Source organism: Carex rostrata, chromosome 4 (genome assembly GCF_964058835.1).
Source record: "Carex rostrata chromosome 4, lpCarRost1.2, whole genome shotgun sequence".
Classification (NCBI taxonomy): Eukaryota; Viridiplantae; Streptophyta; class Magnoliopsida; order Poales; family Cyperaceae; genus Carex; species Carex rostrata.
The window spans coordinates 9,485,882-9,504,005 of record NC_135921.1 but is presented as its reverse complement, the minus strand read 5'-3'; the positions used below and the strand labels follow the sequence as shown (position 1 = coordinate 9,504,005).

The 18,124-nt window shown below is 36.9% G+C and overlaps 1 pseudogene across 1 annotated transcript; it reads right to left on the bottom strand.

The window, feature by feature from the left end:
- Positions 1-902: 902 nt before the first annotated feature.
- Positions 903-16,610, bottom strand: LOC144553132 (putative dipeptidyl-peptidase 5; annotated as a pseudogene). The gene is made up of 19 exons (XR_013511325.1): positions 16,434-16,610; positions 10,615-10,651; positions 9,702-9,883; positions 9,350-9,455; positions 9,191-9,262; positions 8,946-9,093; positions 8,341-8,423; positions 8,201-8,256; positions 7,939-8,075; positions 7,744-7,834; positions 7,597-7,662; positions 7,063-7,285; positions 6,221-6,322; positions 6,017-6,102; positions 5,262-5,384; positions 4,979-5,048; positions 4,794-4,885; positions 4,520-4,624; positions 903-1,220 (listed from the first exon to the last, which is right to left on the bottom strand). The product of XR_013511325.1 is annotated as a putative dipeptidyl-peptidase 5 (transcript).
- Positions 16,611-18,124: the final 1,514 nt, after the last annotated feature.

The following is an 18,124-nucleotide window of genomic DNA, read 5'->3' as shown; positions in this document are numbered from 1 at the left end:
CGGACCGCATGGCCGCATTTTTAATCCGCATATGCCCTTTTTTATTCCGCATGAGCGCATATTCGGACCGCATATGCGGCCGCATGGACATTCTGAGCAAGGCTGCCGACCGCATACGCATATGCGGCCCATGCGGCCGCATTTTAAAACACTCAAAATAGTATAGTTGGTGTTTGATTGAGGCATAAACTATGAAATAAGAAATTAGACAGATAATTACCTCCGTCATGATGTTATGGTCAGGATGATGGAAGCAACGAACTATCACAGTGAAATTGGACAATAGTAGGGGAGGGATCAAACCCTAGCTTCGCAAAAGAGCACTATCAATCGGCAATCGCTCTCAGAAGCAATATTGTATGCGCGGAGCACGACGATAGACCGGGAGCGTATTTTGGTGTGCGCCACAGCAGGCCGCACCCGAAGTATGTTGGGCCATTGATTCGTTGGGCTATAGAAAGGTGTATTGGGCTTGGGCCTACGGTGTTCAATTTATATTTCTTTCTGGATTTTAGAACCAACTTCGAGTAATCCATTGGTTTGTGCTCGTCGACTGAAAACTAAAACTAAAACAAGTCTGCATTAAGAACTAGATTAAGAACTCGCAATTGACCTTATACTAATTCCACCTGTTGGTCTTTTCTCTTCGTTTATCTTTCTTGAATTTTTTGGTAGCGGTAAAAGAAATATTCTTAAACTAGTTAAAAAGGAAAGTATTTCACTGTTATGCAAGAATAGGCTTAATTAGAGTGTCAGCAATTTAATTATTACTTGGTAATTTTTTTGTGGTGTTATTTTGGAAAAAAAAAAATAGCAATGAAAATGTTGCAATTATGGAGGCTCCACACTTCGATGGGATCTCAATTTTGAGTTTAATAGCCTACAAAATTATGTCGATCTATATATGTATAAGAAATTTCTACAAGATTCAAGATCTCATTACCATAAAAAGAAGAGATTTTCATTTTTAACAACACATATAACTACAGAAATATTCTTTTAACTAATGGAATGCAGAAACTTTTGTTTCAGGGCAATTCCCGGGGAAGAAACGAGGCATGCCAAACTAATAAAACTAAACAGAAACTGTACAACAAATCAGCAGTTTAATTGAAGTTCTCAACCTTAATTGGAGTGATGTTATCCGCCAGATCAAAGTGCCCCACTAATCGTGAAAAGAACATCATTTGTTGCTCATATGTAAACTTGATGTTCTCGGCCTGTTTGAAAAGGTCACCAGATCAGAAAACACTATGAACAATTTTTAATGGAAAATAGCAGTGTTTTAAAATGCAGTTTTGTTTATGCATGCGGAAGGCCACTGCATACCACATATGCGGATTTTTATGAGGATTTTAAAATAAAAATTCACGTATATATATATATATAGAGAGAGAGAGAGAGAGAGAGAGATATATAGGCTAATATCAAAACGTTTGCACCAACCCCTCCCATACAACCAAGTCGTTTTCCGATTTGCAAAGTCCAAACGACCGATCCGAACCGTTAGATGTTTAATCCATATTGAAATGTGCTTGGAGACCAAATTTTACATTTTTTGGAATTTTTTTGCTATTTATTAAGATGGTTTGAAATCGCTGTTTTCCAGTGGTGCAGAATTTTAATAAAAACAGCGATTTTCAAACCATCTTAATAAATAGCAAAAAAATTCCAAAAAATGTAAAATTTGGTCTCCAAGCACATTTCAATATGGATTAAACATCTAACGGTTCGGATCGGTCGTTTGGACTTTGCAAATCGGAAAATGACTTGGTTGCACGGGAGGAGTTGGTGCAAACGTTTTGATATTAGCCTATCTCTATATATATAGAGAGAGAGAGAGAGAGAGAGAGAGATGGGCTATGGTGCATTGCAATGCATAGGCCATGGTGTGCATTGGATCATAAATTACCGATTCAAAGTCCAAATGACCGATCCAAACCGTTCATCTTGTTCTCCATATTAATATGTGCTTGGAGACCAAATTTTACATTTTTTGGAATTTTTTTACTATTTATTAAGCCACTTTGAAAATCGCTGATCCAACGGTGACTGTTTGAAACAGTAAAATCAGAAGCCACCGTTGGATCAGCGATTTTCAAAGTGGCTTAATAAATAGTAAAAAGATTCCAAAAAATGTAAAATTTGGTCTCCAAGCACATATTAATATGGAGAACAAGATGAACGGTTTGGATCGGTCATTTGGACTTTGAATCGGTAATTTATGGTCCAATGCACACCATGGCCTATGCATTGCAATGCACCATAGCCCATCCCTCTCTCTCTCTATATATATACGTGAATTTTTATTTTAAAATCCGCATAAAAATCCGCATATGTGGTATGCAGTGGCCTTCCGCATGCATAAACAAAACTGCATTTTAAAACACTGCTATTTTCCATTAAATATATATATATAGAGAGAGAGTTAGGCTGGGGTGCTATGGATAGCATAGTGGCCTCTATGCTACGGCTCAATATTCGAGTTTTCAAAATCCAAACAGTCGATCCGAACCGTTCATCTTATTCTCCATATTAATATCTGCTTGGAGACCAAATTTTACATTTTTCTGAATTTTTTTACTATTTATTAAGTATTTTACAAAATTGTTGATCCAACGGTGGCTGCACAAAACAGTAAAACCGTTGGATTAGCGATTTTCAAAGTGGCTTAATAAATAGTAAAAAAATTCAGAAAATTATAAAATTTGGTCTCCAAGCAGATATTAATATGGAGAATAAGATGAACGGTTCGGATCGACCGTTTGAATTTTGAAAACTCGAATATTGAGCCGTAGCATAGAGGCCACTATGCTATCTATAGCACCCCAGCCTAACTCTATATATATATATATATATATATATATAGAGTACGGCTAACGCGCTTCCTCTAGCATATGGGCTGAAATGCTTCCGGTGGAAATTTGAAATTTCAAAATCCAAAAAGTCGATCTGAACCGTTCATCTTCTTCTCCATATTAATATCTGCTTGGAGACCAAATTTTACATTTTTCTGAATTTTTTTACTATTTATTAAGCCACTTTGAAAATCGCTGATCCAACGGTAGCTTCTGATTTTTACTGTTTGGCAAGCCACCGTTGGATCAGCGATTTTCAAAGTGGCTTAATAAATAGTAAAAAATTTCATAAAAATGTAAAATTTGGTCTCCAAGCAGATATTAATATGGAGAAGAAGATGAACGGTTCAGATCGACTTTTTGGATTTTAAAATTTCAACTTTTCACCGGAAGCATTTCGGCTCATATGCTAGAGGAAGCGCGTTAGCCATACTCTATATATATATATATATATATTCATATATTTGAATTTATTTTCACATAATGACATAACCAACAATAGTTTTTTTTGACTTTTTTCATATAAATTTTAATTAAAATACAATAAAATTATCAAAACCGCATGGAAGGACTGCATGGCCGCGTATTTCAGTCTGCATGGCCGCATATTCGGACCGCATGGCCGCATTTTTAATCCGCATATGCCCTTTTTTATTCCGCATGAGCGCATATTCGGACCGCATATGCGGCCGCATGGACATTCTGAGCAAGGCTGCCGACCGCATACGCATATGCGGCCCATGCGGCCGCATTTTAAAACACTCAAAATAGTATAGTTGGTGTTTGATTGAGGCATAAACTATGAAATAAGAGGTTCATATTTTCTTAGTGGATATTTTCCACTAACCCTAAAAAAAAAGATTTAAACCACCACTCTAGGTGGCTTAAAAATTAGTCTCCCCTACACAGTGTTTTAAAATGCGGCCGCATGGGCCGCATATGCGTATGCGGTCGGCAGCCGCGCTCAGAACGGCCATGCAGTCATCCCATGCGGTTTTGAGCATGCGGCCGCATATGCGGTTTGAATATGCGGCCATGCGGAATAAAAAAATGCATATGCGGATTAAAAATGCGGCCATGCGGTCCGAATATGCAGCCATGCAGTCCTCCCATGCGGATCAGCAGCCACCGTTGGATCAACAATTTTCAAAGTGACTTAATAAATAGTAAAAAAATTCAGAAAAATGTAAAATTTGGTCTCCAAGCACATATTAATATGGAGAATAAGATGAACGGTTCGGATCGACGTTTTGGATTTTAAAATTTTAAATTTGGACCGTATGCATACAAATGCACATTAGTCACACACACTCTCTCTCTATATATATATACGTGAATTTTTATTTTAAAATCCGCATATATAAATCCGCATGAAAATCCGCATATGCGTCCGCATACCGCATATGCGGTATGCAGTGGCCTTCCGCATGCATGAACAAAACCGCATTTTAAAACACTGTCCCTACAAGCCCCAATGTCAGTCTCCCCTACAAGCCCTAATGGCAGCGCCTATCCAACTTTTTTTTTCCCATCGTCTTTAGTCAATATTATTTCTTTAATAGTTTAGGCTATGACATGACATAACCAACTTAGACCTCCGAAACTTTAGGTCTCAATCAAACAAACACCAAGGAACAAATTGACTAAGACTAAGTGAATACCTTGCGAAACCCGTGTTGTTCTCCTTCATACTTGACCAATGCAACAGGTACGCCCTTCTCCTTCAAGGCCTTGTTTATCTTTTGAGACTGATCCGGTGGCACAACCTGAATAATAATACATTTTCACAACAGCAAAATTATAACACTACTACATCAATGTCAGCATTATTCCAATTCCAACGTAAAATTTGAGTATTAAGTGGCACCAACATTGCTGGATTAAAGTTTACAGCATATTTCATTGCAATTGGATGAGTTAACTTTGTAATTATACCTTGTCATCAAGTCCTTGGAATAAAATCACTGGGCAGGAAATATTGTGGACATAGTTAATGGGAGACCTCTCAAGGAAATCCTTTTCGCTACCTGAATGATCACATATTAAGGAAAAAAAATAATTAGACTATCTGCTCAGAAAAAATAATTTCCTGTACTTTTGGTCATAAATATTTTTCTTACCCACAAGGTTCTTGATATAGTGAGATTCAAATTTGTGAGTCTCTGCACTCATCGAAGACAAGTCAGCCACCTGCATTTTTAGCAAACAACACAAGCTGCATACATCAAAATAATTTTTTTTCTTCATATTAAAATGAATATCTATTTAAATGAAGATTTCTTCATAATACTTCCAATAACCCATAAAAGCTTTTAAAAATACAAAAAAAAACAAATAGCAAAACAAATAACTTAAAATGAAAAAAAAAAACTTGAAGAAATTATTACAACGATGCTAGCTTACACCAAACAAGGAAGCGCCAGCTTTAAATGTATCCCTGAAAGCAAGGCATGAAAGAGTCGTAAATCCACCGGCTGACTTTCCTGTGATGCAAAGCCTTTCTCCATCAACTTTTCCATGCTCAACCTTGAAGAAAACACAGCCAATTTTTTAATTTGACGTCAAATTTTGACACCAATTACAATTTTTGGGGGAATTTCATGTATACCCCTCAAAAATCTCGAAATTACATATTTCCCCCTCTTCATAATATCATATTTACTATTCTTAGTTTAAAAAACTCACAAATTTATCTAATTTATTGACTTTTCTATTAAAACTCATTTTAAATTTATAAAGTACTCATTTCACCCTTTATCAAAAAATACAAATATGTAGTTGTGTAAGAAAAATGTTCTGTCTTTTAGTTGATCAGTTTCCAAGGACAAATGGTTCATTTTTCTACTAGTGACGCATACACGGTGGCCTTTAGGCATATGCTTGTGTATTCGGCACAACTCAAAAGGAAATGAATCATTTGCTTTCAAACCCGACTAATTAGAAAACTAAATATATCTCTTAAACAGGTTATAAATTTAAAATTCATTTTAATATAAAAGTCAATACATTACATAAATTTGTGAGTTTTGAAATTAGAAGGGTAAATATGATATTATGAATTTTAGAGGGAAAATACGTAATTTTGAGGTTTTTGAGGAGTATATATGAAATTCTTCCAAAAACTTTTCCCCAAAGCTTTGTCAAGAATGAAAATGTACCAAGAACTTAGCACAGCTGCAACAATCATTCACATCCACAACACCCCACTGTCCCAAGAGCCTCTCCCGATATGCCCTCCCATAACCTTCAATAATGCAAGCAATTTATCAAGCTATTTGTTCTTTATTGTCCAAAATAAATATGGAAAATATTTGAACCAAGAAATAATAAAAAATATATATGTAAAACGATGAACAACAGACCAGTGCTTCCACCATAGTTAACATCCAAAAATGCCCAACCTCTGCTTGTCCAGTACTGGATAGAGAGATTTAACACTGAGCGTGTTTCACCTGTAGGCCCTCCTGTAAAATAATTTTAAAACATTTAAGAAATATTATAAAGAGAACTGCCAAGACATAATGATTTAGTTGTTAACAAAAAATAATCGGAAGTCATTTAGAAATATCTTCAAACATGCCTAAAAACCTTAAGCATGTTTGGTGCAGGCTTAAAGTTAAGCAGGTCCAAGTTGGTTATTCCAAGTTAGGCCGACCTAAGCTTTTTTTTTGTTTGGTGGAGGCTTAAAGTTAAGAAGGCCTAAGTTAAGCAGGAGAGAGGAAACATCAAAAACCTTCACAGCAGGCCCCACAATAAAAACAAGTAGGCCAGTCTAAAGTTAGGACTACGCCCGTCTTAAACTGGCCTGACTATTCTGTGTTTGGCGGCCTAAGCAAGGACTAAATCCCTTATTCCTCGGTTTAGTCCTTAACCAAACAAGAACTTAAGGACTAAATATCAGCAAATCTTATATACTGGCCAGTTCAACTGTCCTTTCTTCGAAAACCAGAAGTTATTAAGATTTTATTCCAATTTTTAAGACCAATTAATAGATGACTCACAATTGACCCCATACTATTCACAAAAGTTTTGCACTTTTGACCCCCATACTTGTAAAAATGAAAAAACTAAGCTACAATTATGACATGTAATTAGAGACTCACAATAATGATCCGAGTAGAAAAAATTCCTACCTCTGCCCTGAAAATATATATTGCTGCATTAATTCTGGAAATACTGCATTATATACAATGGAAAAAATTACCGTGTGCTCTGACCAAGAGCGGGGGTTTTTCATCTGATGGACCTCGAAAATCAGCATTGGATGGAGGATAAAAATAAGCATATGCACTCTGACCAGAGACCTCTGTGGGGAACTCAATTACCTCAGTGAAACTAAAGTATGATTTGTATTTGGATAAATCAGGTGAAGAAGACCGAACAATGTCAAACTCTTTTACTTTTGATAATTCCTTGTCCAAGGTTACCTAAAAGAGAGTTAAAAGAACTTCAGCTACTTAATGAATAGTTACTGATCAAGTATTCCTTAAACAAAAAAAATAGAAATAATACAAAAGAGAGAAGAATTGATTATAAGATATTATTTCTAGTTACACCATTACCCATATTACACTTTATTTATTAGTTACTAATTAACCTTTTGGTTCTATTCAATTTTCAACGGACATGATTTTTTATTGACACAATGACATGAGTGGGTTGATTAACTTCGATAACTCATTAACTATTCAAACCCCTACTATATATCCATGTAACTTCAGTTTAAGATCAATCTAACCTTTGCAATTGACAATGGCTGACTTGGTGATGCACCTTCTACGTAGTAGTAGTCCTTTCTAGATACCTGAATCAAATTCACTCTTAAGTTAACACAACTAAAGCTGCAGCTCCATAAATAAAAAAATAAAAAATGTTTGGGACATACAATGTTGTATACATCAGAGAAGGGAATATCAAGCGTTGAAAAAGAACCCAATTCAGGATCTAGAATTCCAAGGTATGATCGGCCTTTTTGCCTAAACAAGTTACAATTTATGAAGAATTTCAGGAGTATGCAAAAATAATGTGAAACCTATAAGAGGGATAGGATAGGCAATTATACCATTTTAATGAAGTATACCTGTAACTACAGACAATGCGATAGTTTTGACCATCATTCTTGAGAAAATCATAGCTTTTAAAACCAAATATCCACGTGGGCCTTGCAAACTCAGCACTCAAAGAATAAACTGGAACTACCTCATTTTTATGTTCAACCTATATCCAGGAAGAGAGACATGCATGTGTGTTTACTGTCAAGTGAATCTATATAGTACTATAAGCATATATGCTTGTGCAAGCTTTTATATTCCTATAGAAAATTTTGATCATAAAGGACTTGCCCATTTGTGTATGTTCCAATATCCATTGTTTCTATCAGTAATAAAGAACAATTCCCCTGAAGAAATTACATTTATAGTCATGAATGTGCTCATCAAATAGTAATCTAATATTAGCTGGAAGTATGATTGTAATCACATACCATTTGAAGACCACTTGGGCTCAGTAGGGGACTCCACTAAATCAGGATCACCACCTGCTATACAGACTCGTTTATTTATTTCTCTGCAAAACCATTGTTTCTATCAGTGGGAATGAGATTAACTGTAAAAATTATATCAAGACAACTCATTATGAGTATAGTTCAGTGAAAGCATTAGCATCCATGACTGTATGCTTCAATTTTGCTATTAGCTTGATTAGTATACTCGATTTTTTTTATTTGGAAATAAAAATTTATTTGTTGCTGGAAAGGGAAAGAATCGAGTTGATTTTCGAAAAATAGACTCAGTGCAAGCATTTTTCTAGTTCAAACTACTTGCACCAGATCATTGCTGCGGTGCAAGAATTTTTCCGGTATAACAAGTATACCAATTTTGGAGCCAGGTCAGAAAACAGCTTACACCATAGCAATGGTCCGGTGTAACAAGTATCCCTGATTTTGCACTGAAATATTGGCCCGGTGTTACCTATTTTTTGAAAATCAACTCGATTCCTTCCCTTTCCAGCAGAAAATAATATTTTATTTCTAAATAAAAAAATTCCTTATACTCTCTGCTATAGGTTATAAATTTAAATGCAAATTACCCAGTTTCAGAGAAGCAGCCAACCCAAAGTTGTGATCTATCCCAAGGCATGTTTGGGTGACTCCATTCAATCCATGTCATCCGTTTACTGCTAGGGTCGACACGTGGAAAAGCATAGAAATCACTGCCCACAATCAACTGCATTGGCTCTACAATGTGCAAACAATACTCCAAATGAAGAAGAATTAATAAACAAAAGAAAAAAGAAAATCTCATTAGTTTTTTATAACAATTATGCATTAGTACCTTGAACATCTCCATCACCCAAGGATAAAGTGGCAATTGTAGTAATTGGGTTTGAGCTGCTCTGGCAACAATCTGCAAAACATTAAAAGTAGGAGATCATGTCAAAGTTGTACCTTATAACCAATAGCAGAACAAACTTGATTTTGCATGTTTGAATACCTTCCATAACAGTAAGATAACGATTGAAATGAGGATCGAAGGCGCCATCAGCATAATGTACTAATGGCCCCCCCATAATCTGGGGTAAGAGGAACCGGCGAGCTACCTGCATACACAAATAAATATATGTCACTCATTAGATTTTTAGCTTCTGAGAATTTTCGATACATGGATAGTTACCAAAAAATCAAAGAATTCCATCTCCAAACTTTGGTTTCTCTTATTCTTATTTAAATATAATATAAATTTCTTAATCCTTTCTATAAGCATAGAATGGTGGTTTCATCTTTTTATAAGCATGGAATGGTGGTTTTTTCTGTTATTACAAATATAAAAAGTGCATCAATCCTACCTCCAATTGAATGCTTGTATAGTCGTTGATCTTCATAGTTTGAGAAAATAATGACGTCATCTTTAATTCCAAAAGCACCCCCACCATATTCTTGGGCCCGAGTCCGAGCATCAAAATTTTCTGGTATAAGATCCACAGGTGCATGCTCGGAGACTTCTGGCTCCTTAACTAAAGCTGCACGTCTGAAAAACCATTATAACTAAGTTAAAGAAGCGAGTAAATTTTTATTTTCAGAAAAAAAACTTAAGTACCATAAAGAACCTATCTACCTCTCTGGCTCTCTATCTTTTAAAGAGTAAATTTCTTGTTAAGATGCTAATTAAACTTTGCCTCCTATCACAATAGGTGACTGAACTTTGATTTGTTATACTTAAGTCGCTATATGTTAGGATTAGGCTCATATTGAGAGGGGATTCTCTTCTACTCTGTGTTAGATCTTGGTGTTCTTTTATACATGTTGTATATGTAGCGGGTGGCGCAATTAGATGCTTATAAGGCGGTTGAATATTTCTTTGGCCCCTAAAAGATTTACAAATTACTTCAACGACATTTCATCTATGGATTTTTTTCCAACAAGGGAAAGTTTGAATTAACTCCCAGTGAATTTACTTGGTCTTGGAAGGCTTCATGAACCTTATGCCCCCAGTGCGATAAGCTTAAAATCTGCTAGTATAAGCAAAAGGATACATGACACTCAACCGGATTGACTGGAAATAACTACTTAATTAGCTTAATTAAGTATATATATCATGTGCATCGGCAATGTAATTTTAGACTAATTAAACTGATGAAATCCTGAGGGAATCGACACTTTTGCTTTTCTATACGAAATTGTATTGCATGAATATATATATATATATTTTTTTTTCAGAAAAAGTATTGCATGAATTGAAAGAAGAGCAGTATAGCGTACCCTCTTTCCTCGGGGCGGGGATCAATCCAGACTAGGCTACTGCAACGAAATGAATCTGATTTGGGTGAATTAAGAGTGGCTGTTGGGCTATTGGAGGAGGAAAATAAGAGAAGGAGATGCGGGCAAGAAGGTCAGCAAGCTCGGTCAGATGAGTTTAAAAAGGAAGAGAGACTGTGACTGGGACCCACAATTAAAATAAGGTCCAGAGTAGTTAGAAGAAATAATCGCTTTAGTGTTTCAGTTCAGACAGCGCCACTTCAGCTTATTTTGCATATGTGGCAGTCATGTGTCAAGTGGAGATGTAACAGGAGTCAATTCTTTACTATTTTTAACAAATTTAGTTTTGTTTGAATCGTCTATATAAGACAGATGTAATGATGGTTCTGGATATCAAGAAAAGTATCAAATTTTACGGAAAATTCTAACCTTGTTCTTTACCACTTATTTTCTCCGTATTCTCAATTTCCACCTTAATTCCTATCGTTCTTCATTAGAACTGATTCAATTTGGTTTCAGTCAGCTGCAGGAGATATTCTTGTAGCAACTTGGTATCAGAGCTGCAAGATCGCAGTTGGGTGTGCAGGTCTGAGTGATCAAGATTCCGCAAGAATGCCGAGATCGAAGAGAAATGACCATCCAGAGGATGAGGAACCTAGTGACGTGGCAGCCGTCAATGAGAGACTAGCTCATTTCACCAAGGAGACGCAGGCATTGTTTCAAATCAGAGATGAGCGTATTGACCGGGTAGACGGGGCGATTAGAGAAACAAACACTAAACTCGATGCGTTAACCACAATGTTCACTGAATGGATCTCCAGGCAGCCACAAGAAAAAGGAGAATGTAGCAGCACATCCGTGAGAGGACGTAAGCACGTCAGGAGAGACAATGATCGGGAGAAAAGCATCTCACCGGGTTGGGAGAGAACTGATGGGCCTGAGATCAGAAGAGAGACCCATCATCAAAGGAATCCACAACATGCACAAAAAGTTCATCTACCCCGATTAGATTTTTCGGTTTTTGATGATACTAATCCCATTGACTGGTATGAGGATTGCAATTTCTATTTTGAGGTATACTAGACATCTGAGATGTACAAAACCAGGATGGCATCCATGAATTTTCGTGGAGATGCCAAAGAGTGGTATAGCTGTTACCGAACTGAAAACCCTAATCCTCCATGGCAAATCTTGGTAGAAGAAGTCTTTGAGAGGTTCAAACACTACAACAAAGTAGACACTTTTTGCGAGGGAAAAAAATGCATTTATAACGGTCGTCCGTCGCAAAAAGAAAAAGCTGAACAATGAGAGTAGTCCGTCGTAAAAAGTCACTTTTTATCATTGCGAAAAGTGTCTCATTCTTGTTGTGAAAGCTAGAAGCAGTACCAATCCTGTGATGCAATTCAAGAAAATTCAGCAATCTGGTAATGTGGAAGAGTACATCAGACAGTTCCAAAAGGCCAAATCTAGACTGGTATCTGAAACCTGCATTAAACGAGATTATTTCTTTGTGTGGAGTTTTGTATGTGGGCTGAGAGAAGAGTTGCAAAATCCAATCAACCTCTTCAAACCTAAAACTTTGAATGCAGCTTTTAACCTAGCTTTGGAAATGGAAGTGGTAGTGAAGAAACCCAATTACCTCAAATCTCAACCTTTTCAGCCCTTTAAGATCACTAAACCAATTGATTTTAGTTCCAAGAAATGGCCTGACACAAACCCAAATCCAAAACCACATAACAGCCTCACTATTGAGCAAAAGAAAGCAATGAATTTGTATTATAAATGTGGGGAGAAGTGGTTTCATGGACACAAGTGTAGTAAGAGTCTCCATATGTTGAATGTTGAGGAAGTAGAACAAGATCTCTTGAATGAAGAAGAGGAAGAGTACATGGAAGAGGAACCCATTGCTACTCTAAACAGTATCAGCAACTCGAATCTGAGTCAGACCCTCAGATATTCGAGTTCCATGCAAGATATACCCATCTGTGTTCTGATTGATACAGGAGCTTCACACTCTTTCATCCACCCTAAACTGGTCCAAAGTCTCAACTTGCCTACTACCAATACTACCCCTCTAACAGTAAGATGTGCTATGGGAAATAGAGTGATTTCTAATTCTGTGTCAGGGAGTTGTTTTTGCACTACAAGGGCATCTATTTTTTAGCAAATTTGAGGTTGCTAGATTGCCAAGGGTATGATGTGATATTAGGGGTAGACTGGATTGCTAGTATGGGGGACATAACGATGAATTTAGGAGAAGGAATGCTGACACTAAAGAAAAATGGCAAGAAGATCAAATTGGTCAATAAAGGAGATGCTGCTGAAATTCAAATGTATGAAGGAGAGATTGATATATGCAAAGAATGGAAGAAGGGGAGTCAAATGTGGTATGGGCAGCTGTTCAAGCTGGAGGAGGAAAATGTCTCCAAAGATTCAGTTTTTCAGCCTTTAATTGAGGTTGTTTTGGCTGAATTTCAGTCAGTTTTTGAGGAACCCAAATCCCTTCCTCCCAAGAAAATTATTGATCATAAAATTGAGCTCAAACCTGATTCTAAACCATTTACTCAAAGGCCTTACCGTTTCTCACATTCCTAAAAACTTGAGATAGAGAAAATTGTGCAAGAGCTGATCCAAAATTCATTTATTCAACCAAGCACCAGCACCTATTCCTCTCCAGTGCTTTTGGTGAAGAAGAAGGATGGCTCATGGCATATGTGCATAGATTATCGAAAGCTGAATGAGGATACAATAAAACACAAGTTCCCTATCCCGATTATTGATGATTTACTTGATGAATTGCATGGGGCCCACTTCTTTTCCAAGCTGGACCTGAGATTGGGTTATCACCAAATAAGGATGCATGAAGCTGATGTACACAAGACTGCTTTTAGCACCCATGAAGGCCATTACGAGTTTAAAGTCATGCCTTTCGGGTTAACTAATGCTCCTGCCACCTTTCAAGCCCTCATGAACAGCCTTTTTAAACCTTATCTCAGAAAATTCATTCTTGTATTTTTTGATGATATTTTGGTGTATAGCAGGGATCTTGAATCACATATGCAGCATCTCAAGCAAGCTCTCCAGGTGCTGCAAGCAAACCAGCTCTATGTGAAGATGTCAAAGTGCTCATTTGCTGTCAATCAAGTGGAGTACTTAGGTCACCTGATCTCCAAGGAAGGGGTGACAACTGATCCCAACAAGATAGAGATGATGATGCACTGGCCAGTACCACAAACAGTAAAAAAACTTGAGAGGTTTCCTTGGGCTCACCGGCTATTACAGAAGATTTGTGCAGGGGTATGGGGTAATTTCCAAGCCATTGACTGAACTGCTCAAGAAAAATGCATTCAAATGGAACCATGAAGCTCAGAAGGCATTTGAGGAGTTGAAGAAGGCTATGGTGTTAGCTCCTGTACTCCAACTGCCTAATTTTAGCCAACCTTTCATAGTTGAAACTGATGCCAGTCAGATTGGCATAAGAGCAGTTCTAATGCAAAACAAGCGGCCTATTGCTTTTTTGAGTAAGAAGTTGGGAGTAAGAAGCCAAGCACTATCAACCTACGAGAAAGAGCTTCTAGCTCTTTATACTGCTGTCACGAAATGGAAGCATTACCTTTTAGGATCTAAGTTCATAATCAGAACTGATCAGATCAGTCTAAAATACTTGTTGGAGCAAAGAGTGAATACGCCTATGCAGCATAGGGGATTAAGCAAGCTGTTAGGTCTCACTTACAAAATAGAATACAAAAAGGGGGCAGAAAATAAGGTAGTAGATGCACTCTCAAGAAGAGAGGGGCAAAATGGTGAAGAACTCGAAGAAAAGAGTGAAGTGATGGCAGTGACGGAGTTAATACCTAAATGGGTACAAGAAATAAGAGCTAGTTACATGGGGGATGAGTGGAGTGAAGGATTGAAAAAGAAAGTGAGAGAAGGACCTCAACAAGCTGAGGATACAAAATTGTTAGAACACCAAGGGGTATTATACTACAAAACTAGAATCTGTGTGGGAGGTAGTGGCAATTGGAGACAAGAAATTTTGAGAGAACTGCATGCATCTTGCTTAGGAGGTCACTCTGGTATTGATGCCACATATCAAAGGGTGAAGAAACAGTTTTTTTGGCCTGGGCTGAAAGAGGCAGTGCATCAGTATGTACAGAAGTGTGGGAATTGCCAAATAAACAAAACTGACCATACGGCTCCAGCTGGTCTTCTCCAACCCCTACCAATACCTAAGGGAGCATGGATGAGCATAGGGATGGACTTCATTACTGGTCTTCCTAAATCTAAGGGGTTTGAGGTAATCATGGTTGTAGTTGATCGCTTTACCAAATACACCCATTTTGTGCCTTTATGTCACCCTTTCAAAGCATCCACTGTAGCTCAAGCGTTTATGGATGGGGTGTATAAGCTTCATGGTCTACCTAACAGTATCGTATCGGATAGAGATCCAATTTTTACAAGTCGATTTTGGCGTGAGTTAATGGCTAAGCTAGAGGTTCAGCTCAACATGAGCACGGCATATCACCCTCAGTCGGATGGCCAAACCGAGAAGGTGAAACAGTGTCTAGAGGCCTATCTACGTGGCATGGTGTACGATAAGCAAGGGAGATGGGTTAATTACTTGACATTGGTAGAATGGTGGTATAATTCGAATTATCACAGTGCTATCAAAGTTTCACCTTTTGAAGCGCTATATGGTTACCCTCCTCCTCAGCTGGGTTTGGGTAGTGCTCCAAGAAGCCAAGTCGAGTCAGTAAATGATTACTTGAGAGATCGCCAGACAGCTCTTGCTCAATTGAAGGCGAATTTGATTAAAGCTCAAGAAAGGATGAAGCGGAATGAAGATAAACACCGTACCGAAAGAAGATTCGAGGTGGGAAGTTGGGTTTACCTGAAACTTCAGCCCTATCGACAGATTTCAGTGGCTGGGATGCGCAGTCCAAAACTGAGTTCAAAGTATTACGGGCCTTTTGAGGTTGTTCAAAGGATCGGTACTGTAGCGTACTGGCTTAGCTTACCACCTAATTCGGTCATACACCCGGTTTTCCATGTATCCCAGCTAAAGGAAAAGCTTGGAGATAACCAGGTACCTTCTCCAATGCTGCCCGTGCTTGGTCCAGAAGTCAATTCAAATCTGAAACCTCAATTGATTTTGGCCAGAAAAATGGTGAAGAAGGGAAACGCAACAGCAGCTCAAATTTTGATTCAATGGCAAAATCAATCTCGTGAGGACGCCACTTGGGAAGATTATGATCGAATTGCTCGCCAATTTTCAGATTTTATTCGTGAGGACACGAATTTGTTTAAGGGAGGGGGAGTGCAACGAAATGAATCTGATTTGGGTGAATTAAGAGTGGTTGTTGGGCTATTGGAGGAGGAAAATAGGAGAAGGAGATGCGGGCAAGAAGGTCAGCAAGCTCGGTCAGATGAGTTTAAAAAGGAAGAGAGACTGTGACTGGGACCCACAATTAAAATAAGGTCCAGAGTAGTTAGAAGAAATAATCGCTTTAGTGTTTCAGTTCAGACAGCGCCACTTCAGCTTATTTTGCATATGTGGCAGCCATGTGTCAAGTGGAGATGTAATAGGAGTCAATTCTTTACTGTTTTTAACAAATTTAGTTTTGTTTGAATCGTCTATATAAGACAGATGTAATGATGGTTCTGGATATCAAGAAAAGTATCAAATTTACAGAAAGTTCTAACCTTGTTCTTTACCACTTATTTCCTCTGTATTCTCAATTTCCACCTTAATTCCTACCGTTCTTCATTAGAACTGATTCAATTTGGTTCCAGTCAGCTGCAAGAGATATTCTTGTAGCAGCGACCATCTTCAGCAACGGCGATTCCACTGAGACGCTTCTCAGCATACGATGCCACGTCAGCAGTGATCAGAGATTTCCATGAGCCGTACGGTGCTGTTGTTTTCTCGGTATAGGACATCTGGGGAAGGTTGAAAAGACAGCGTTGTTAGCAGTGGACAAATCAGTCAGAGAGGAGGTAATGGAGCAGGTATATGAATATAGGATATGATAATCGATAGGCAACTGTTCCCAAGTTCTATGGAGTTTCGGTTATAACGGTTTCATTTATTCCCTTGTCAGTTTATTTTCCTGTTCCTTCTGCTACTTTTACCCTATTAGCCGGATCCAATTCAGAACCGAACCGAATCTGAACTGAAACTGATCCGGATTCGATTAATTTGGATAGGGTATGGTTTAGAAAATATAACCGGTTAAATTACAGGTACGGTTACAAAATTAATAATTTAATATCCGAACCAGAACCGATACTGTAATGGGTAGGATATGAATTTTATTTAATTATTCAACCCATAACCAAACTCGACCCAGTACTCGTATAAATACCCGATAAAATGATAATACCATTTCTTTTATAATTATTTAATATAAAAACATATATTAATAACTATAAAAAGACAATCATTTGCAGTATTTTCTAATTTTTTAAATGAAATTTGTTGCTCTTTTCGCATAGATCATTGAAATCAAATGTTACGTTCATCTTTTGTCTATAAATTTTTGAAGCTAATTAATTTCTTTCTTGATCTCTTTGTCTATCATACATCTACCTTTCTACAGAGATCATTGAAATTTATTATGCTTTTCGCTGATTAAAATAAATTGGTATTAATATTTTATTCATTGATTTTTGAAACCATAGAATGAAATCACCATCTTCAATATTTTATTTTCTAAAATTATCTGATCACCTTCAATATTTTGAATCAGATTTTAATTTATATTATAATAATATATTATATTTGGATATTTAAGAAATTATAATTATATTTAAACGTAAAGGGTTTCTCAAATGCTTGTGAGTTGCGACATGTACCCGCTCCAGATCCAAACCCGCTTCAGATCCAAACCGGACCTGGTAATCCACAAACAAGCTATAGGTATCTATCTACTCGGAACCAAAAGACTGGACCCAAAATATCTACGGGTAGATAGGTATCCAGATCCAGATCCGACTCGATTTGAAACTAATAAGTATATGGATCAAAATTCAGACTCGAACACTTTTAGGGTACGAGTCCAAATATAATAGTATCTGAATCCTACCCAACCCAATAGCACCTCTACCCTTCACTTTTCAATTTTGTAATAATTTTCTTTAATTTATATATCAAAATAAAATTATAAATATGATATATTTTATTTTTTTTCTACATACACTACATTTCGATTTTCGTTTTACAAAAATTAACAAGGACAAGCTCTTGAAATTTATTAAACAAAATTAAAATATCGTAATCTTTTACTTGTACAAAGAGAAAACAATATAGATCATATTTAACGATTTTATTTTAACATTTAAATTTTAAATCTTAAGTTATTGTAGTTCTAAAGATGAAAGCATAATTAATGGAGGCATGATATAGATCATATGTAACGATTTTATTTTGATATTTAAATTTTATATTTTAAGTTATTGTAGTTATAAAAATAAAAATATATAAAGACACGGCATAGATTATATTTAACTGTTT